Raw genomic sequence first — 22,889 nt, 5'->3', positions numbered from 1 at the left:
CTCGATCTGTCGTTAGTCGTGTCATTTGGGGGCCCTCGCAGCTGTCCCCTATTTCTCGGTCCACTTGCTATGTCCTTGGGGTCTTTATTCCTGATTATTTCCAAAAGAACCGGGCATTGGGATTTCCAAAGGCCGGTTCCTTTACAGAAAGCACACTGGTCCTCTCTAATGTCCGTACGTCCAATGTGGGGAGTCGAAGTGCGGTCCTTGGGAGGTGCAGTCTTAGGGACGTTCGTCTGATAGTTTCCCTTGTATTGGTCTTGTCCTATAGTCACCCCTTGCAATTGTGCAATCATCACCCTCTCTTTCAAGTCTTTCTTCTTTTTCTCTGTTGCTCTATCGTTTTCGTTTTTCTGATGTTCATAATATTGGGCCATCTGGAGGATAGCCGCAGGTTTGGAGGCTGCCCAACTACTCTCGCTGGCCTGCAGTTTCTGGGAGACCTCTGGTGACAAACCCTTAACATAATTCTGGACAAACAGATGGTGTCCGGTTGCAGTGGTCATGTCCTGGCCGCTGTAATCGGAGAACACCGTTTCAAACCGGGAGAAGTAGTCCGATACATCCTCCTGGGGTTTCTGGCGACAGGCCGTTACTATCGACCAGTCCACTTTCTTTTCTGGAATCAGGGTTTTTAATTTCTGTACGATTTTATCTGGGAGGTCTAAAATGGATTTCAAAGGCTTTTGTCCAGGTTCTCGTTGTTTATCAATGCCATCGAGTTGTGACCACGTATGTCCAAACAGCTCAAGGTGGTCGACTTTCCGGATTTGCTTCCACACATCAGCTGGTAGACATAACCCGAAAAACAAGTCGATGTCAGCCAGGGTCATAATCGTTGAACCTAGGGCTGTACCTAATTCAGTATAGAAGGCAGTGGGGTTTTTACGTAGGTCAGGCAGAGATTTCCGGAATGTCAGAATCTCTTGCCGGTCCCATGGCTGGTAGACCCAGTTGTACACTACCCTTCCTTTTGCATCTTTGTGGTTTGCATCATCGTTAGTCCCTTCACCTCGTGGAGGAACCCAGTAAGGGGCAGCCTCTCGTATCGGCATCATGGCGTTAGATTGCTCAGTTTGTGGTTCGGTCGTTACGGATGTCGTGGTTTTAGTTCCCGATTCTTGTTCAGTGAGGTGGCGGAAAACCTCAAGCGTACGCATAAGGAGGTCCGTCACATTACACTCGCCCTCATCCCCGATATCGACCTTTCGGTACAGAGTCGTTAGGCTCTCGGGATCTTTGTCTCGATATCGGTCCTCGTATGCGTTCAAGACATGGTAACACAGTCGTACGTTAAAATGTCGTCTGTGACTCCCTGTATACGAGTTAAACATATCTGTGATGTACTCTTCTTCTTCCTTTCTTTCTACCAGTGTCCTTGCTATCTTGTCAATCCCTGCTCGCTCATCTTTGCTTAATCTGCTTGTTCTTGCAGAACCAACCCTTCGGGTCTCAGGGTCACCTAACATTGTCGTTTGTGTAGTATCTAATACAAGGAGTTCGGCCGGCACAGAGGCCATGGGGGCCGAAGCTGTGGCGCTACTCTCGTTTGTGCCTGGGGGTGGTGGGTGCTGTGCTAAGGGTTGGGAAGGGGCATACGGAGGGGGCATGTAGATGATCGGAGGACCTAACAGCAGATCATCGTTGGCTCGCTGTTTCGAGGGTAATTCAGGGTAGAGCGTGGAGGGCGTTCTAACCGGACACTGGTTCGATGCTTCTATCTCTGGTTTCTGGTTGGCTTCCTCTCTTTCCTTAATCTCTTCTTCTAGTTTCTTAGCAGCTAGGTGGGCTGCTTTTCGCAGCTCTTTTCCCAACCTACTCTCAGTTCTCTTTTTACGTTGTTCGGTTTCTTTGCGCCACATGCCGAGACTATCAAGCATAGTGGGCGTTGTCTTGTTTTTACCAAGGGCTGTTTCTAGCACGCTTATTTTATTCTCATCGAAGGATCCTATCAGTGGCCACTGACTTTCTCGATCCTTTTTCGTATATTTATGCCACAGCTTGCTATAAGCTATAGCGATCAGTCCATGCTTCATGAACATGTCCTTATTTGGGGTGCCTTCCAGTGGAGCTGGATGGTTCATCTCTAATAAGCGGTCCGGGCTAAACAGGCTACCAATCAGTGGGGAGAAGACAGGCATGACGGATTACAACGGGGACAAAAAGTCAGCACTACCTATCCTATCACTGCGTGCAAAGACTAGACAGAATATTTCTATTCTATGTTGTTTGCAGGCGGTGAATACCTCAAGAACCAATATCGAACAGTCAATGTTCGGTCAATCAAACAATCAATGGGGAGAATAAGTAGGCACGACGGGTTACAACGGGGACAAAAGTCTGCGTTACCTACTCTTTCACTACCTGCAAAGAGAGAACCTGTTCTTCCCTGTTTGCAGACAGAGAATCTCCAGAGAACAATCCACGAACAGTAGTTCGGGCAAACAATCAATCAGTGGGGGAGAAACAATCTCCAGAGAACAATCCACGAACAGTAGTTCGGGCAAACAATCAATCAGTGGGGGAGAAAGATAGGCACGACGGATTACAATGGGGACAAAAGCCTGCGTTACCTATCCTTCACTGCTTGCAAAGAGAGAGCCTGTTGTTTCTCCGTTTGCAGACAGCGAATCTCCAAACAAATCAACAAAGAGTAATACTAGTATTTTCCAAACAATCAAACAATCATTTCGCAATTCGTCGTGTTTACACGACCTTACCAGGACCGCATGGACAGTTTCTTGTCTTCCGAATCCAGCGCCCGAACGTCCTCTATTCTTCGTGCTCAATTGCGGCACTCCTGATGGTTCCCAGTCAGGACCGTAGATCACTCGAGAGAGGTCTGTTCGGAACCAGTGAAGTTCGGATGATCGGCTGTCAGACGAGGGTCTATCGGACATGTGCACTCCTGATCGTTGCAGTCGTTCACTCTGTCGTCAGGACCTCTCCCACTGGATCCACGAGTCGCTGATGGGCCCCACGTTAGGGACGCCAATTGTAGAAAAAGGTACGGGCAGACGACCTTTTTCAGAGTTGCCCGGCGTTAACCGCCTCAATACCCACTCGAGTTACCAAACAAAGAGGCAGGCGCTGGAGACTGGAAGGCAGGAAACAGAAGTTTTATTCCGACGGAGCAGAACACATCAAATCAGACAACAGGGTATCTTCTCGAGGTGCTCTAACCGCATCTCTGAGGCCTGGCCTCTTATTCACGAGTTTATTACTTTATTGCATGAAACACATCTCTGTCAACCCTTTGATGTACGGAGAGACATCCTCGGAATCTCCCCTTCAGGCCCGTTCCCACACACATTTACAGTTGAAGTCTCCACCCCGGTCACAACAGGTGATGATTATCGCGCAGCTGGACATTCCGCCGATTCACGGAATGTGTGGGGTTGATCAGATCTCATAGGGTGGGGGCTTTGATCAACTCGAGGGTCCTTTGATGGGGGAAGCTTCCTACTGTACGGGGGCCAATAAACAGTATCCGCAGGGCCAGGTGGCGGCCTGGGAACGAGGAAGACAAATGGGCGCACAGGAAAAGGGGGTTGTATCAAAGGACCCGGGACCATGAAAGGAATGAAGGGAGGTGTCGCGCTGGGAACAGGATGGGATTCCGAGGCAGAGCTGCGCTGAAGAGGGGTTTATGACCCATGGCATGTGAGAGCGGGGGTTGTCAACGTGCGGGGGATGCCTGCGAGGTTAGGAGAGAGAGAGAGACGCGCTGGCTATCAGCGAGGGGCAGAGAGGCCATGGTGCTCAAAATGGCTGCTGCTTACGCGCACGAATGGGCTCTAAAAAGGGCAAGATGGCGCCGATAATGTTGACGTTTGCGGCCTAACTTTTAACACATGGAGAACATGCCCAGCCCTCCAGAACCAGGCTGCATGCCATGTCTGTAGCATCCTTCTACCAATAATCACAGACACCATTACTTAGGGTTACTGGAGCTTTATTGTATTACATCCAGCCTGTACACTGTCCCTACTCTAACTAACCCTTTCCTGTGTCTGCTCCTCCTCTTCCTCTGGCCCCCTAGCTCCGCCCACTCCCAACTACTAGTGTGCTGACTTCACAACATTTCCCCCCTTTGTAACAAAACAACAAAACATACTGACTTCTCAGTCCATCTCCACGATCAGTCTCTTGGGTGGACGTATGTCGCGCTGAGGTCGTGGCGACCTGACTCTCGGACTATTAGTACTCAGTGTCTCAATGATCGGAGCAGTGCTTTCACGATCATCAGGATGCAGTTCATCCGAACTGAGAGTGTCCATTTCACTCATCAGGGTTCTGGAGTTATCCTGTGCCAGTTTCTTAAAGGGCGAGATGTTCTCTTGACTCGCCGCTGCTCGGACTCCGCCGTCAACATAGTTCCTTTCTTCTTCGTGATCGCCAATGGTTCGTCTTTGAATAGATAAGCTCTGTTGCTGATGTCTGGAGAGATGGAGCCTTCAGTGTCTGAGGTGCCTATGGCGAGCTCAGTTTGATATCGGCAGTCTGTCCTCCTTTGTGACTCTTGCTCACGTGACGCTCGGTCTCTTTTCCAAGGGGAGGTTATTCTAGTTCCCTTCCGAGTGTCTGCATGTATTTTTACTTCCTTTTGCCTTGTCAGGTCAAGAACAACACTGTCTTCCTGTTTCGAGTCTGGGATACCAGCCGGTGGGGTATGAACGGTGGAGGTCATCTTGGTATGACTTGGAGATTGATTTGCTGTTTCGGGTTGTCTCTCCCACTCCTGCTCGCGCCTAGAACAGGCAAACCCTGGAACCGGCTGACTATTTGTGTGTTTCGTTCTCATCCGATGATAACTTGGCTCTCCTGACATGTCTGGCTTCCTTTGCAGATCGATTGGTTGGTCCGTTTTTATTTGGGTGCTACTGGCCACAATGTCTGATTCCATTTTGTAGGACCAGGACCAGGACCTTCGAGTCAACCTTGCTGCCCCTATCCGGGGTGACGGTGTAGTATTTGTGTCGCGATGCACCTGTGATCGATGTGACAGGTTGTCTGGTGGAACGATCGAGTGTGCATTGACATTGGTGTGACACATGTCGCTCTTGACGGGAAGAGTGTCCCTTGGTTCGCTGATGTGTTCAGGTGCTTGGCGCCATGGCCGTTGTCGGGACCATGACTCTGTCGACTCAAAGGATCGGACCGAAATGCTCTCTGAATCAGAGGGGTTCTCCGTCACTTCCCTCTGAGAATGTTCCTTTAAGAATGTTGCGCGTGGTCGTTGTCGGGACCACGACTCTACCGACTCAAAGGATCGGACCAACGTGCTTTCTGAATCAGAGGGGTACTCCGTCAGTTCCCTCTGTGAGTGTTCCTTTGATAATGTCTTACCAGGTGTTCTTCGGAACCGGGTGAGGTTCCGTGACAATCGTAAGTGGTGTTTTCGACTCGCACGAATATGGTCGAGTCTGGTATCTATGAACCGCAAATGACGAGTTTAGTAAGTGTGCGCAGTTTCGCTGTGCTAACTTAAACCGTTCGTTTGTTATATGGGTTTGTCATCTGTACCCACGGGTTCCATCTTAGATACGGCATCCATTTTGTCTCTTGCCCTCAAGTAGCCAGCGAACGGACGTTGTCCGCTTCGCGACCCTGGGACTCCCAAGATATTTGCGGAAGACACATGTTCTTTGTGAGTGTCTTTATGACGAGGGGGATGCTACTGTAAAACAGATGGTGCCGCTCGAGGCTCATCTTGCCGCACGGACTTATTGTCTCAGCCGTGCATCTCATTAGGCACGTCCCTTTGATGCCTGAATCTCGTGTTTCCCGATACCTCCCCTTTTACACCCTTTCCGATCTCCCCACTGTCTCCGTCTTCCTCTGCACCTGTCTTTGTTCCTATTTCGATCTGTTTTACTGCTGATTGGAATTTGCTAATGTTGGGAAGATGGGTTTTTACAGTTGGGAACCGCCAAATGTTTCCGCACTTATGTTCCGGACCTCATGTATTTCAAAGTGACCAAAGCGACCCCTCTGGGGGATAATGGTGGGAACCGGGTTGTAAACTTTTGTGTTCAATGTAACTCTATGGGTAAAAACTGTATAAAAGGAGCGATCCACAGAACCAATTTGAAGCAGTCTCCCCAAGTTGCACGTGGTGTACTTGTCGTGACTTCTGTGTTCCCTGCAGCAAATAAACCTTGAATCTTTGACGCCGAAGGAAGTGTCCCGTGTCTCTGTGATTCGTACGCCGGAGCAGGTTACCCACGAAGGTTTCAGGTGTTGTGCCCTGGCACCGCTGGGTCTTAGAGAACCCAGTCCTTCAGTTGGCGCCCAACGTGGGGCTGCATCAGTGGTACCGGTCCAAGCCCGACGATCGTGAGGAACTTCGTGTGAAATCTCCGAGGGAAGGTGCACTCCGCTTCATCGATCCTGTTGTCGAAATAAGTGGCCCGAAGACTTTTCCCGCGAAGATTCCCGCCTCCTGACGGCTGCGACGGACTGCTGCCCTGACTGTAGACCTGTTTTGGCGCCTGGCGTAGACCTTGGTATAGCGAGACGATTGACGGGCCTTCCTGGTGACGCCATCGATCTTTGAGTTAAGTATTTGTGGGTCGCTCCCAGAGTTCTTGGTTGTTGACACTTTAGCGAGTGTTTTTTGTTGTTGACGCTGTGTGAGTGTTTTTGTCGGTGACACTTTGCTAGCGTACTTTGTTGTGTTGTTTGACGACTGCAGCCGCCAAAACCGAGGGTTTTGTTCTTTGCTGGGACTTGGTAAATCCCGTAACCCTTGAAGTTTGTGAAACTCGGCTAGTGTGCAAGATGCCTGGTCGCAGTACTTTGTTTAGTTGTTTCAGACCTTGTGGTACGGATTCCCGACTGGAGGACTCATGTCCGATACCTCCGGTTGGAACTCCCACTTATGAGCTCTATAGTAAGCATGGGCTAGGCCCAATTACTTTTAACGATTATTGGATTAAATACACAAAGAAGGACGGCGACCTTCGTTGGCCACCTCATGGTAGCTTCGAGGCCCCGATCCTAGATAATCTAAAGATTAAATTGTTCGAAAGAAAGTCAAGGCCGGCCATGTTTGATGCCTTTCGGTTGTGGCGTAAGGAAGCCCGACAGAAAGACATCAGACAGACTAAACATAATCAGCGAGATAATGTTGCTACCATAGTGAAGAAAGCAGAGCAATTCCAGCATGATAAGGAGGTTAAGGATAAGGAAGTGTTTGTCAGATTACAGCGTATGACTGTAGATAAATGTTATCCCGCTTTGCCTACGGAGCCGGAAAAGAAGGAAGAGCCAGTTGAGGATCCTTTAATGTCTTATCTTATGAAGTCGCCACCTCCGTACGTACAGGGTACCACATCCCCTGTGATTCCCCCTGTACCTGTTCCTGCACCTATTATTCCTCCGCCTGTTCCTCAACCTGCACCCGTTCTTCCGACTGTTCCTGCTCCTTCGTCTGTTGCTATTCCTACTGCTCCTCCGCTTCCACATACTCCTGCTCCCGCTAATGCTCCTGCTACTGCTCCTGTTTTGTTAACTCCTGCTGTTGCTACTGTTTCTACTCCTTCTCTTATTAATCCTGTGTCTTATTCCTCTCCCTCTACTCGTAGTCGTAATTCTCCTCTTGCGGCTAGTTTCTTTCATTCGCTCGGACCTGTTCATGGGTCCGCTGGTTCCGATGGGCCTCAGAGACGTAGCCAGCTTCCTGGAAACAGAGAACGCGTTGCGCTATATAATATGGCGATGGGTTGGATGGTAAATCCTCTTAGAAGTCCACCCCGTGTTGTCCTCGAAAACTTTTGTCAATTCAATATACCATCCCAGAGATATGTGTTCAACGAAATGTGTAAGTTCCTTCATGATCAGATAGCGGCCGATGCGCCTGACGAGGTGCTCACCGCTCTGTCTGATCTCCAGCTTCAGTTCGCAAATGGACTGATAGTGGATACTAACGTTCGACGTGCTGTTGAGCGGTTGCTATCTTTTCGTCCCGCTCCGATCCCTCATGCATTGTTTGTTGAAGATATTGAAAAACAGCCAGATGAGTCTGGCCAATATCCCATGCGTGAGGTTCCACCAGTGTGGATGCCAGGCGATCCTACTGCTAACCCCATTATTCCTCCATATTTCCAGAGAGTATGGATACATCTCCCATGGAAAAGATCGGAAGTGTTGCAGGTGAAGCAGTCTCTGCCTGACCCTCGCAAAAATCCTGCAGGGTATTACAAAGAATTATCGCAGCTCGTAGATGCTACAATCATGAATCTAGCCGATATCGATATGTTATTTGGCAATGTCGTACCGCAACCGGTATGGGCTAAAATTCGTCAGGAAAATCACGCAAACGAACTAGGTGGTGATTGGGCGGCCATTGTAGCGGCGGATGGATTGCAAGTTGGTGGTGCTAAGCCTGAACAGTTGATTACTGCTCTTCCTCAAAGAATAATAACATTAATGAAAACTCTTATGCCAGCTATGAGGGTAAACTGGGACAAATTATCAGCTTGTAAGCAAAAGAAGGACGAGAGTGTTTCCGATTTCTTCACGAGGTTTGAGGAAGCATTCATCGACCATAGTGGACAGGATATGGGTACTGAGGGTGGTCAAAGATTGTTTGTGGATAAATTTGTTTCGAATTTATTGCCCGATTTGAGCAATAAGTTAAAGAATTCGGAAAGTGCATGGGCCGTTTCTACCTCAGCTCAGATATTGGCTATGGCGCAATATTATGAGAATAGAGAGAAAGAAGAGAATGACCGTGCTGATAAAAAGACGAAAGAACTCAAAACTAAAGTGTTGCTTCAGCAAGCGTATCCTCCACGTTCGAATCAGAATGCGTCCCAACAGAATAGATCGCAGCCGTAATCGAACAGATCCCAAACTCGTAATGACTCCTCCCAAAGATCCTCGTTAGGGTATAATCAATGTGCTTATTGTAGACAGGAGGGACACATTAAATTCAATTGTCCTGTTCTGAATGAACGTAATAATGCTAACTCGTCTAGAGGAGGTCGTGGTGGTTCGCAGCAGGCACAACGTGGTAGAGGTCGTGGTGCTCAGAATGATCGCTCAGATAACTCGTCTAATTCTAATAATTGTTTCGATCAACGTGGATCATCGCAAGGACGATCTGCGCAGTACAATGTAGACGATTATTACGTCGATCAGGGAACTGACGACAGTAATTTCTAGGACAGCCAAAGACAAGGAGAGGGAGTGGTATCAGTTCCGGTTGATCAGAGAGGGCCTTACGTCGCAGTTGCTACATCGGGCGTCGTTGAGCCTTTTCTGTTGGACACTGGTGCAGCGAAAAGTTCTATCATGCATTCGAAACTCCCTGGCGCACCTTTGTCTGGCTTGACAAATGTTTCCGTTGGATTTTCTGGCGCCCCCGTTAGCAATCCTGTTTCGCGTCCTTTGCCCCTTAAAATTGGGCCACGTGAGCTGGAAGCTCCGTTGATTTTGACTACGGGTTGTGGTGAAAATCTTTTGGGCCTGGATTTGCTTAAACGTTTGTACGCGACTTTGTATTGTTCTCCTGCGGGTGTAAAGCTTACGTTAGGAGAGAGGGTTGTCTCTCCTATGTATTTGTCCCTCGATAAGCTCCCACCGGAATTGAGTTCTCTTCCTGTGTCTTTATGGGCGACGGGTCCAAACGATGTGGGCCTACTTGATATCTCCCCTTATGTTGTACAGTTGAAATCTAATGTGCGACTGCCACGTATTCCCCAATATCGTATCTCCCTTGATGGTGAACGAGCACTGTTAGCGATCATTTATGATTTGATCGAGAAAGATGTTATTGAAGAGACTCGGGGAAACGTGTGCAATAGTCCTGTGCTGCCCATTCTTAAACGTACCGATCCTTCAAAACCGCCTGTTTATCGCTTTGTTATCGATTTACGGGAGGTGAATAAAATTGTGGTTCCTCAATTCCCCGTTGTGCCTGACATCACGGCACTACTGACTCTGATTCCAGCTTCTGCATCATGGTTTTCGGTGATTGACTTGAAAAATGCGTTTTTCAGCATCCCGATTGCCGAGGAGAGCAGGGACCTTTTCGGTTTCTCTCTTGGTGGACGCAGCTTCCGGTTCAAACGCGCTCCTCAGGGCTACTGTGAAAGTCCATCTATTTACAGTCAAGCCTTGAAGGGTCAATTGGATGCGTTTAGGTTGCCGGTCGGTGCGGCCTTGATCCAATACGTCGACGACTTATTGGTGGCTGCTGATACTCAGGACATTTGCAAAATTGCTACAGTGTCGTTGTTGCAACATCTCTGTGAGTTGAATCATAAGGTGTCCCCTTCTAAACTCCAATATTGTTGTCAAGAAGTAACCTATCTAGGTCACTTATTGTCAAAGGAGGGAAGGAGGTTGACCCCAGAGAGAATTGCAGCAATTGCGCGAATGGCTGTGCCAAAAACCCAAAGAGATGTGCGTGCCTTTCTAGGTATCACGTCGTACTGCAGGCAATGGATTCCTAATTTTTCATTGCTAGCGAAACCATTGGTGGCTCTTACGTGCAAGGATGTTTCAACTCCTTTACCATGGACGGAAGAATGTCAGAAAAGTTTCTCTGAACTACGTGATTCATTGTGTTCGGCTCCTGTGTTAGGTACCCCTGACTACAGTAAGCCGTTTACGTTATATGTTCACGAGAGGGAAGGTTGTGCTTTGAGTGTTTTAACGCAACCTTTTGGTGGTAAGCAGCGTCCATGTGCATATTTTTCCTCGACCTTGGACCCGGTAGCTAGAGCATTACCGAGTTGTTTACGAGCAACAGCGGCAGCCGCGGTCTCCATCCGACAATCAGCAGGATTGGTCATGGATAATATGCTTACGGTGATGGTTCCGCATGCAGTCGATACTCTTTTGAATCGAACGAAAACTCAGCACTTGACGAGTGCGAGGTTGTCTGGGTACGAGTTGACGTTATTGGCAAGCCACATTCAAATAAAACGTTGTAATGTTTTGAACCCGGCAACTTTGTTACCAATTAGCACAGAGTCAGATGAAGTAGCAGAGCATGATTGCTACTTGAGGACTGAAGAAGAAACAAAAGGTCGAGTGGACCTTAAAAATACCCCATTGGAAGATCCGGATGGTACTTTGTATGTGGATGGGTCATGTTTTAAGTTGCCGAATGGCGATGTGACTACTGCTTATGCTGTTGTAACATTGAATACTGTTGTTGAGACTGCTAGGTTGAATCAGAATTCTGCCCAAGCTGCAGAATTGATTGCTCTCACTAGAGCATGTGTGTTAGCGAAAGGGAAACGTGTGAATGTGTTTACCGACAGCCAATACGCGTTTGGCGTCGCTCACAGTTTTGGACGATTATGGAGAGAGAGAGGTTTCTTGACGTCCCACGGTACGAAGATTCAGCATGGCCAGCTTGTGAATGATCTTTTGGATGCATTGACGTTGCCTAAACAAGTAGCGATTGTTAAATGTAGTGCGCATCGTAAGGTGACTGATGATGTTGGTCGTGGTAATGCGTTTGCGGATGAGATTGCTAAGGAGACTGCCCGGAACCTTAGCACTCGGATGTATGTGACGAGTTCGGTTAGGTGGCCTACAGAATCGAGTATGTGTGAGGACACTATTGAGAGTGTGAAAGTAATTCAGAACGAGGCCACCGAGACTGAAAAGATGAAGTGGAAAGAAAGTACGGGAAAGTTGGATGCGAGTGGTTGTTGGATTGATTTGACTGATCAGAAAAGATGGATGTTACCGGATGCGTATGTGCTGGCCGTTGTGACAATGGCGCATGGGTTAGCACATATTAGCGCGAAAGGTATTTGTAAGTTGCTGTCCCCTGTATGGAAGAATGATGGTATCACGAAATGTGCTGAACGTCTGGTGAAGAATTGTATGGTGTGTATGATGTACAATCCTGGCAAAGGAACCCCAACTCCTCCTGGCAGTTTTGCTCCCCCTTCATGTCCCTTTGAGGTGATTCAATTGGACTTCATCCATATGGAGCGATGCAATAACCTGAAATACGTTTTAGTTGTGGTTTGCGCATTCTCCCGATGGATCGAGGCCTATCCTCTCAAAGACAATACCGCTTTGTCTACTGCGAAAATCCTACTGAAGGAATATTTTCCTCGGTATGGAATGCCTAGAGTTGTGTGGTCAGATAACGGAAGTGAGTTTGTGGGTAGTGTGATGAAGAGTGTGTGTAAGGGCCTTGGAATTAATCAGAAATTCCACAGCGCCAATCATCCCCAGTCAGCTGGATTGGTTGAAGGGTACAACGGCACCCTTAAACTCAAGTTGGCGAAGATTCAGGCTACGACTGGTCTTTCGTGGCCTGACGCTTTACCTTTAGCATTACTGTCAACTAGGGCGACTGTACACTCCCGAATAGGGCTTAGTCCCTATGAGATAGTGTTCGGCCGTCCTGCGAATGTGTGGGGGGTTCCTAGGCCAGGAATGTTCTCTGATCTTGAGTACCCAATGTTGATCGATTATCTACACGACTTGACTGCTAAACTGAGGTTAATTCACCAACAGGTTTACGACGCATTGCCGACGCAGACGGAGGGTCCAGGCCACCAGCTCCAGCCCGGAGACTGGGTGGTGACAAGAAATTTTTCACGCAAGAATAACCTGGACCCGAGGTTTACCGGACCCTATCAAGTGCTCCTGGCCACGAGGACTGTCGTTCGTCTCGAGGGACGTAAGAATTGGGTGCATGCCACCCACACCAAAAGAGTCCCCATTCCTTTGCCGGCAGACCCATGGGTAAGGAGAGGCATTGCGTCATCTGAAACAGAAAGATTACCGGCGTTTGTGCCTTTTAGCGACGCACAGCTTGTTGGAGAATCCTCAGCGCAGCAGAAAGACACTGTTGAACAATTAGCATCAAAAGACTCAAGACCAGAACACTCAACTGATCAGCAGGACGCTGTCTCTTCAACGGATCCTTTGTTTGACGAGCAGACACGTCCTGGGAAAACCCGATACTTTTTGCGATCTCGCACTAAGGACAAATAAAAGATCCTGTTTTTCTGTATTGACAACTGCATTATCCCGTTTTCCGTGATCAGTTTTGAACATTCATATTACTGTAATTATTTCTGTATATATATTGAGCTTCATTCCTTTTACTTTTTGCTTCCACAGCTGAGAGACTTTGTTTTTGCATATATACAAATTGTGTATTAAAGGCCGTAGGGCCGCGCGCGTACTTCCTTCTGGATAGTAGGTCTTGACGCTAGGTTAAAGGCCGTCGGTTCCTGGGAACTCCTGGGGATTGACTTTTGCTACACAGAACGAAGTGCGTCAAGAAACGTTGCGGACGGTCGTAGGGAATGGCATTCTCGAAGCTGAATGATTTGGAGGGAGCTCAGGTTCACAGATTCAAGCTGCAGCAACTCAGTCGTACCAAATGTTTTATATTCCAACTGTTTGTATTGTTCTTGACTGCTTCTGCATTATTGGCGGGTGGGGTATATTATACGATGTCTTACTTCTTGCCTTCTGCTACACCTACTCCTACTCCTGACCTTAAACTTACCTCTACTGTTTCTCCCCATTCCTTTCACATGCTACCGGAACACGAACAGGCTAGACGTGTAGAATTCCGCAACAACTCCTTTATTCAGCTCCTTCATCAGCATCAGTTAGTGGTTAACACTACTAATTGTTGGGTGTGTGGGTTGATGCCACATACTACGGATAAGGGAATTCCATATCTGGTGTTACCGTATAGTTCCCAAGGGTCAGCTCGAGCATTTCAAACAATGTTTCGAAGCGCACTGGGTTTCCACCCCATTCGAGAACCACGTTCCCCCTACTCTGGTCCTACCGCGTATCAAAAACCTTTGTCGATAGCAATAGAGGGTTTAGATAGTGATATCTATGATCCCTCGCTAATTCCCGAAGAAGAGGTACAGGCCTATAGGGTCCTAAGTAGAGGTGAATATAGTGCGTTCACTAGCGAAAAGCAGCTTAAAAGCTCGCCTCCGATATGGGTCGTCCCCCACACTGGTAATTTTTGTCTCATGGGTCGTGGTCGAAGATCACAAGCCCGACTTGGAGCAAGTGCTTGCACTGAAAATTACATACTGCCGATGGTCTCGTCCCCTGTATTTCTGGCTGCCAAGGGTACATACTTTATCTGCTATGATCGTGCATATGCATGGTTGCCCGCTGACTTCATGGGCTCATGCTTTATTGCAAATTTGTTGCCTCCGACGTTCACTGTAGATGCCGATTATCATAAGACTAGAGTTGTACGAGGCGTAATTAGCGAAGAGGATACTGCCGGTCAAGAGGCAGGAGACTTTTTCAAGGGTTTCCTCCCGTTTTGGGGACCTATGGTTAATAGTAGGAACCTGAGACAGTTGACTCGAGTGGTAGAATCGACAGCTAATATTACTGCCAGTGCCCTTGGTAATATCACCACAGAACTTCAGGCGGATAGACTTATGACGTTACAAAACCGTATGGTTTTAGATGTCATCTTAGCATATCGAGGTGGGGTATGTAAGGTGATCCATTCGAGCTGCTGCATTTTCATTCCAGATAATGCTCCTACTGTCTATCAAGCCATCTCGAGGTTGCATAAGATCTCCGAATCCATACACGTGGATGTAGGGGATTGGACGCTACTTGGATGGTTTTGGGGCCTGATGTCGACTTGGGGTTGGAAGATTCTGATGATCATCGGAGTCGTTGTAGTGTTCCTGTTCACGTGTTGCCTTTGTGTGCAGTGTGGTCCTGCCTTATGTGGCCTCTGTGCTACAACGTGTATAAGACAACCACCTGTTACCAAGGGGACTCGGTTGGACAGAGTTATGCTACAGCAACATCTCGATGGTTTGATGAATATCGAATATGATTCCGACTAGTGCTTGCCTACATGAGGGCAAAAGGAGCGTCTGAGGTTCCGTGACAATCGTAAGTGGTGTTTTCGACTCGCACGAATATGGTCGAGTCTGGTATCTATGAACCGCAAATGACGAGTTTAGTAAGTGTGCGCAGTTTCGCTGTGCTAACTTAAACCGTTCGTTTGTTATATGGGTTTGTCATCTGTACCCACGGGTTCCATCTTAGATACGGCATCCATTTTGTCTCTTGCCCTCAAGTAGCCAGCGAACGGACGTTGTCCGCTTCGCGACCCTGGGACTCCCAAGATATTTGCGGAAGACACATGTTCTTTGTGAGTGTCTTTATGACGAGGGGGATGCTACTGTAAAACAGATGGTGCCGCTCGAGGCTCATCTTGCCGCACGGACTTATTGTCTCAGCCGTGCATCTCATTAGGCACGTCCCTTTGATGCCTGTATCTCGTGTTTCCCGATACCTCCCCTTTTACACCCTTTCCGATCTCCCCACTGTCTCCGTCTTCCTCTGCACCTGTCTTTGTTCCTATTTCGATCTGTTTTACTGCTGATTGGAATTTGCTAATGTTGGGAAGATGGGTTTTTACAGTTGGGAACCGCCAAATGTTTCCGCACTTATGTTCCGGACCTCATGTATTTCAAAGTGACCAAAGCGACCCCTCTGGGGGATAATGGTGGGAACCGGGTTGTAAACTTTTGTGTTCAATGTAACTCTATGGGTAAAAACTGTATAAAAGGAGCGATCCACAGAACCAATTTGAAGCAGTCTCCCCAAGTTGCACGTGGTGTACTTGTCGTGACTTCTGTGTTCCCTGCAGCAAATAAACCTTGAATCTTTGACGCCGAAGGAAGTGTCCCGTGTCTCTGTGATTCGTACGCCGGAGCAGGTTACCCACGAAGGTTTCAGGTGTTGTGCCCTGGCACCGCTGGGTCTTAGAGAACCCAGTCCTTCACGGGTAGTCCGTGACGAGCTGCTTTCCACCTCGGAATTGTCTTTGAAAAGCTTCTCCATGTGTCTTTGTTGGAACATCTTCAATGTTGTCTCATTTGGGAGATTGTTTGAAGATTCCGTGCTTGTTCCTTGTGCTTGATCCCAAGCTTTTGCCTCTTCGTCCTTCTCGCTTGAGGTTACCCATCTCCGCTCAGTTGCTTCGTTGTCGCGGGGCCCATGGATGCATGGATCTTTTCTTGCTTGTTGTTGTTGTGAGGGACCAGTCCATCTTGTGTGATCTGGTTCTCCTTCCCAATTGTTTGGTGCTCTAGTATCTCTGATCTGTTGGTGGTGTGTTCTCCTGCCAGCTGTTTCCTCGGACTCATCTTCACTCCTTGGCGATTGATGTTCCAGCGTCGATTTCCTGTGTTGACCACTGCAGCCCCTTCTTCTATGGTTTGTCTTTCTCCCCCACTGGTTGTGCAGAATGCCATTTTGTCCAGGAGTGCAATCTGTCCCACTGGACGCTCCCTCTTTAACAGAGTAGCGTGTGTTATGCTTTGACTGACTTCTTGAGGGACTCCTGGGGGATGAATGATTCCGGGGAGTTGTTCTTTGGATGGTTGACTCTGAGTAATCTTTGGTTGTTTCTGAGTGGTCGGACGCTGAGTAATCTGACTCTGAGTATTCCTTGTCACTTTCCTTGTCACCGTGTCTCCCCCGCTGTTTTTTCTGTCTTTTCGCTGGTCTGCCTTCTCTCTCTCTCCTTTTGTGTTTGTTGGATTTCTGGGTTCTCTCTTCCCAGGTATCTCGAAGTTTTGTACTCAGATGCACATCCCTCAATTTGTCTCTTGTTTGGACTTGCATTCCAATTTCGGCTTTCTTGATAATTTCCTTTAGCGACCAATGCCCTCTAAGTATTTTGTGCCTTGTTTCGGGGTTTTCACAGCCTTCAATTATTCGGAGCCGAACAGCATCCTCATTTGTGAACGTGTTAAAATAGCAGCCTTGTACCAGACTTTGCAACCGAGTGATGAAATGCGGCAATGGTTCGCCTGATTCCTGCCGTGCTGTGTTGAAGACCATGCAATTATGATCCACCTCTGCCTGTGCATTGAGATGGGCACAGATCTCCTCTTGGAGTCTATCATAGATGTCTGCTTCTTCTTTGGAAAATGTTTTAATTGGGCATCGGCCCCCGGGACCCACCAGATGGAGGAGTAGCACCAGACATTTCCTTTCTCTTTGCTCACCGTTGGCTTTCAAGAAATTGTCCAATGCTTCCAGCCACCAGTGCCGTTTGAGGCCCTGGATCCAATCGTCAATCCGTGCCGCTGGGGGCGATACTTCAAGGTGTGGAATGAAACATTGAGCTACGTCTCCTCCCGCCATGAGAGAAGAAGGTTCTGATCGGTCGTAGGCGCGGGGCATTGTGCTGTACCCTTTTCTTCGGGTTTCAGTTGCTTCTGCTTGTGTTCTAGCTTGAGATTATTAGTTTTTTCTTCAGTGTACTCATGTTTGGTCAACATTGCACTCTTGAGTTTATCCATGGTTAGTGACAATGTTGGGTTTCACTTGCTTGTTGTGTGTGTTCATCGGCTACTCCACACTTGCATTGGCTTGTGCTCGTTCCGTTGTAATTATGTATGCGTTGTCTTTGTTTATGTTTGCTTGTCGCTTCTGTTGTTGTATGGACACGCGTTACTTCGTTACATTCGCCGCTGCGCATTCGCTTGCGTTTCTCACTGTTCGCGTTTCCACCCATGCTGATTTTTGTTTTGTCAATGCTTGTTTGTTAAGTCACTCCTGTGGTTGCTCTTGCTTGGTAGTTAATTCACTCTCGTGTTAGCATGTGCTTATTCTGTTTGGTCACCAAGACTTGTTCATTGTTGTCCACGCGCCGTTATCCACGCTTGTTTATTTTCCTTACCAACGCTTACTTCTTTGCATTTACCAGTGCTTGGTTACTTGTTCCGATCAATGCTCGTTGGTTCTTCGCCAATGCTTGTTTGGCCTTCGCCAATACTTGTTTGGTCTTCGCCAACTCTTGTTCGGTCTTCGCCAGCGCTTGTTTGGTCTTCGCCAACGCTTGTTTGGTCTTCGCCAATGCTTGTTTGGTTTTTGCCAATGCTTGTTTGGCATTCGCCAATACTTGTTTGGTCTTCGCCAACTCTTGTTTGGTCTTCGCCAACTCTTGTTTGATCTTCGCCAACGCTTGTTTGGTCTTCGCCAACGCTTGTTTGGTCTTCGCCAACGCTTGTTTGGTCTTCGCCAATGCTTGTTTGGTCTTCGCCAATGCTTGTTGCTAAACTCAGCTCGCCTGACTTCAAAATGGCCGCCTGCAGTTTGCACAGGGAAGGTGTCCCAGAAGTTGCCTGATTCAAAGATGGCCGCCGTGGTTATCTGCAGGCACTACTTTCTTTCTCTTCAATCGACCCAATTCTTCACACAGGACTCACCGGCAACTGCTCCAAGGGTCAGCATACTCCAGATTTGGCTCCCTCTGGTCAAGGCATCAGTCAGGTGAGGTTGGGGTGGGCTCCCGCCTTATTTTGCAGAGTCCTTCGGCAGCGGCGTGCCAAAACCCACGCATCCGGCGTGAGGTTTTCCGACGCCGGGCTGCAATTTTACCGCGCTCAGCAGCGCTTGACAGTGGACCTTCGCGGGGGCAGTCCACACCAGGGGGCACTCTCTTTCGGCCACAGCAGGCCACAGCAGTCCTCAGGTGAGCTTGGGGTGGGCTCCCAGCTCACTGTTACAGTTCCCGCTCTCCTTACGCCGACAGCATGTCAAACCTCACGCATCAGGCGTGAGGTTTTCCGACAGCATGCCAAACCTCACGCATCGGGCGTGAATTTTCCCTTTCACCGGTATTCAAGCTCCGGTTTGGCGCGTTTAGCCGCGCTTGGCTGCAAGGTTATCGGGGCAGCGTCCTCTCCTCCAGAACACCTCTTCACTCGCCGTGTGGCGCTGGACAGGGTCGGAGTGGGCTCCCGACTCGTGTCTCTTCACAGTTGCTGGGTCATCCACACACCCGGCGGGACTCGCGCATTCAGCGCTCAAGGGTTTCTTCGACCGAGCGTTTCAGCGCTCGCAGGTCGGGATTTCCTCGGGGTTCCCCGGCTTCTCTAGGGTCGCAGTCACTTGCTCTCGGCCACAAACACCAGGCCTTAGCTTTACTCGGCAGCGGAGCTCTTCCCTCGATGCTGCAGGGAACAGGGTGCCTTTCTGTGATCCTGTGGGCTGCAGTCAGTGCAATCCCACCCTTGTCGCCAGTTGTAGCATCCTGCTACCAATAATCACAGACACCATTACTTAGGGTTACTGGAGCTTTATTGTATTACATTCAGCCTGTACCCTGTCCCTACTCTAACTAACCCTTTCCTGTGTCTGCTCCTCCTCTTCCTCTGGCCCCCTAGCTCCGCCCACTCCCAACTACTAGTGTGCTGACTTCACAACAATGTCCTGTTGCCAAATACCAATCCCACTGCTGCATCGCAGCATTGTGATTGGCTCAGGGAAGGGAGCCTGGCTGCCTACTTGCTGTTCCTGGAAGCAGACGCCGGAGAGCAGGAGCATCGAATCCATGGGTCTGGGTTGGCGGTACGACTCCCCTTACTCATATTTTTACAACACCCAATAATACACATATCCCCGCCTCCAAGCCATCCAGTGTTTCCGGTGTTTACCACCTCACAGCTGTCCAGCCCCCCCCCAGCACTTCTCAATGGTGGCCGTTTTGCACCCACAGCAGGTGTACCACCTGTGTGCCTAATGCACATACGTGGTTGCGACGCATGCCATAACATTGCATTCCATTACCATGCATACTTATACTAGGCACATTAAGACAGCAGAGTAGGTTTTGCAGAGCGGAGACATCAATATCACTGTTCACACATCCGTGAATGCAACCCAAAATTAACCTTTGCACCCCAAACCCAACCGTGAACCATGGAATTCTTTTTTGAGCCCCCATTACACACCCAAAAATCAAATTTGACCCATGTGCACACCCCAATTTCATTATTATACCCTAAATTCACACCCCAAATTCCATATTTTCCCCAAAAACACACCCCAAATTCCATATTTTACCCCAACACAGAACGTCTCGGACACTACCTCTGCAACAAGACTCCACCAATACTTCCATACGATGACACAGCAGCGCGCAACCACCACCAATGGGTCTTCAACAGCAGCGCCAACATTTCAGCACCCCTTAGGAACGGCACTGCATCAGTACCTTCCGCCTGCCTGATGGCAGGCGTAAGGGTGACGCAGTGCCACATGGATAGGCTGGCCCCATGCATTGCTGGAGCTGCTTCATGGGTGTGACACGACTGCAGTAATGCGTGACTTTAGCGCAGACAGATACGTCAGGATTCCTGACATATCTGTCATTACTTGCATCATGGAGCACTGTCCATTGACTACAGCGCATGCTGTAACAAAGAAGGGCGTAGTGAGAAGTGTTGCAAGTAGAGACACTCCTTCAATGCCTAGTGAGTTTGATAAATCAGTTTCAGTGTGACTTTGTTGTTGATAATATTGCTGGATTATGTTCTTGCAGCTAGCAATGCTTGTTTTTGTCACTAGCGCAGTCTCATGTTCAAGACTGCCTACAACGGCTTTTGGTTCACACGTGAGAAGGAGCCTACGCCCAACACAGAGACTATAAAATCAGTGCCCCCACACACGGTGACGCTTCGCTTCGTGTTCGAGCGTCACCGCGAGCTTCCTGATCCTTAGCATCGGTCCGCCTGGATTCCCCACCTAGATCCTGCATTCCCCGCCTTGATCCTGCTATCGTTCTCCTATAAGCCCGCTCCACCTCTTGCCTGGATTTCCCGCTGGATCCTGTCTTCCTCTCCCGCAAGCCATCCCAGCACCTGCTCCCAAACCTGCCTTAACCTACCTGTTCCTGCTGTCTCTGTCGATCCTCGGAACTCGTCCAGGACTCCAGCATCGCCGTCCTGGTTCCAGTTGGTTTATCTCCACGGACTTCCGTTACCTAAAACAAACAGTAAGAGACAAGTTGCTAAGCAACGGAGTCACAAAACAAGCCGTGGTAAAGACAATTTCGAATTCGTGAGCTAAGCTACAAGACTTTCGAGTTTACTAATAGGCTCCATGTGATTTTAAATCTACATATTTGTTATTTATGTGTGTAAATTTAAAGCTACCTGCACTTGTTATTGTAATGATAAGCATTGTTAATGTTTATACTGTGAGCAAACAACCAGTGTTCTAAGCTTGCACAGTAGTGACTAAAACTGCTAAAGGACAACGTTAGATACTGGTCAGTGTTTGCAATCAGAAACGCTATTAGAAATGTAAGGAAACTGCTAGAGGGTTTTTAGGGAGTTCAGATACTATGGGCGCACTGCCTCAAATCTAACGTTACTGTGTGTAGTGTAAGAATGGGTAGCTATGTGGTGCGTTAAGAGCAGGCGGAAAAACACCCTTAACCGTCTAAGAAGTCAAAGGACTATTCGAACATTCTGCAGCGAAGCTCTCGCAACCACCAGATAATGTAACACAATGAGCATAAATAAAACAGATAACAACAATATAATAGAAGCAGATTCTTTGGTGTGTTTCTTATCCCAGCAGGGCGAAGATTTATTTTGTCCAGACGTAAGGAATGTCACAATATGCCGACACGTGTTTCGTCGTGTGCCGTAGAGTCAACACGACTCTTCAGGGCTTAGGACTCAACTCCTGCGTGTGGGTTGAGATTTAGCATTCATGTGCACACGGTGGACCTGCGTGCCTGGGGTTCAGACATGTCAAGATGGAATTGTGAGGCCAGGCTAACGTGAACACAGAGTGAAGTTTGTGTAGGTGACAAGTTCATACCGCAGTGTGTGGATTTTGATTGTGGACTCAGAGAAGGTAAGACAGTCCACGGTGATGTGTGTTATAAACATGCTCTCTCCGCGAGGTTCGGTTGTTTACCTTAGGACTCAACTCCTGCGTGTGGGTTGAGATTTAGTCTGGGAATGTGGTGAAGTCTCACGTAGGTAACTCGAGAGAGACTGTACAGGTAAGAGGAGGAAGGAAAAAAACATAAAACATCATAAGGGACGCCTTCAAAGAAGGGCTTGCGGGAGCCAAACTAAGGATGGTGAGAAAAAAGTCATGGGTGAAGCGGATGCTAAAATAAAATAAAGAAATATATATAAAAGTGCCCTTACCACTGGGATTTCTTTGTATCTAGTAATTGTTGGTAGAAAGTGGTAGGTTGTCCAGTGGAGTTATGAGCCAGATGAGTGATCTCCACTCATTTGAGAAACTATTCGGGCGTATTACTACCTTCAGTGTTAGGACACTGTGAAAAAGAACAAGGCGAAAGCACAGAGTCACAGGCTCAATCAGTAGGCATAAATTGGTTAAAACTCTGTGGGTCTCTTTAAAGTGTAGTTAATACAGTCATAATGAGCATTGCGCAAAATTAAAGTAGCATACCTGGAAACGATGTGTTTCAGGTGTTTACCGGGCGGGGATCCAATAGTAGAGAAGCTGTCCGAAAACGTGTGTGTTTTCAGGAAAGGCGTTGTGCTCTAGAGGTAATAATTAACATATGCGCGTTAGTTCAACGCGTTTGTCGGTGGGAGACTGGCCGAGAAAAATGCAGTTAGTTGGGAAGGGGGGCAATGTCTTACCCGAGATCTTGAGTCCCTCCTCCGTTGTTGCCCGGTGGCCGTCTGTCGACCTGTCTTCAGTGTGCTGCTGCGCTGGGAGGGGAATCAGAAGATACCTAAATCGGTTTATGACCTGTACTTTCTCGTTAGATGTAGCTAATTCTTCTGTGTCCCTGACCTCAATTTCCTGCGATAGTCCTCGCTTGTTCCCACGTTTGCCCCTATGGGGTTTGGGTCTATGGCGATTCTTGGTGGTTGTGTCCTGCTGCCTTTCCTCACCCGTTCCATTTCTAAAAAAAAGGTAGAACTATGGGGATCCGCGTTTGCTAGAATCTCATTTTCAATGAGACTCCAGATTCTAGCAAACGCGGAACCCCATAGTCAGGGACACAGAAGAATTAGCTACATCTAACGAGAAAGTACAGGTCATAAACTTGTCCTCATCTCCTTTGACACCAGACATGGTCTCCCTAC

Source organism: Lissotriton vulgaris, chromosome 2_2 (genome assembly GCF_964263255.1).
Source record: "Lissotriton vulgaris chromosome 2_2, aLisVul1.2, whole genome shotgun sequence".
NCBI lineage: Eukaryota > Metazoa > Chordata > Amphibia > Caudata > Salamandridae > Lissotriton > Lissotriton vulgaris.
This window is presented reverse-complemented; position numbering follows the sequence as displayed.